The sequence below is a fragment of the Humulus lupulus genome, chromosome 2 (genome assembly GCF_963169125.1).
Source record: "Humulus lupulus chromosome 2, drHumLupu1.1, whole genome shotgun sequence".
In the NCBI taxonomy this organism is placed as follows: Eukaryota; Viridiplantae; Streptophyta; class Magnoliopsida; order Rosales; family Cannabaceae; genus Humulus; species Humulus lupulus.
Window position 1 is genome coordinate 82,261,531 of NC_084794.1, and position 987 is coordinate 82,262,517.

Sequence of the window (987 nt, forward strand, 5' to 3'; positions counted from 1 at the left end):
TCTAAAAGGGGAGAAGATTTCGTCCACCAAGCGGGACAGAGTGCGACCCCTAAGCAATTGGAGGTTCTCGCTCATCTCTTGGGGGTCCATATCATCTGAAAACTTTTCCTGTTCCATTAGCATAACTAAATTTGAATAGGATGACTCAGCGTCAGGCTCGAGAGACCTTGCCTTGATTGAATTTTGCTTCGCTGCGCCCTGAATCAATCAAAAAGCTTATTGATTTAATTCATCCTTCATTTGGGCAAGAGGGAGGCTGTGAGTCACCTGGGAAACCGATTTGTCGGTTGGTTGATTCTCGAAATAACCTCTTGAGAAAAAAAAGGCCCTCGGGTCCCGACCCACAAATGAATAGGAAGCGGGGCGAGGGTCTTTCATTAAAGGGGGGAAAAGAGGGGTGGGGATTTGTTCTGGGGGGGGGGGGGGGGGCAGCCTTGCGCAGCTTTAGAAAGGAGAGAATTTCAGAAAGTCTCTCCAACCTTTTCTATCTATCCTTAGAAGTAGAGCGAGAGAAAGTCAATATGAGCGTTGGTTTTTCCAACGAAACTAAGCACTTTTTTGTCTTTATCATTCGGAAGGCTCAGTCCCACACTCTGACTTCAATGATGGGAACAACCTCCGCACTTCGGCGCTCTAATGAACAACAGTTCTCCGCCTTACTTCGGGAGTTACATTCGTAACTTAATGTTATGTTCACGCGGTGATATTCTATCTTTCCAAGAGTACTACCCTGGACGTAGTCTATGTTTGGGGAGCATACTTGACAGGAGATAGACACAGGCGGGAGAGAGGTCTCCCACTTCGATTCCCGCCCCGTTAGCATCTCCGATCCGAGATCAGGGATTAATTACTCTGTTAGGTCTTTTCGGTCCGGAGCCGGCCCGGCCGGTAATGGACCTACTTACCTTGCTTGTGGACCTGCTGCAGCCCTTGTTCTATTGGTTTGGTGGTTGCTACCAAGACGATTTCTTTATGCCCATCAAAGGA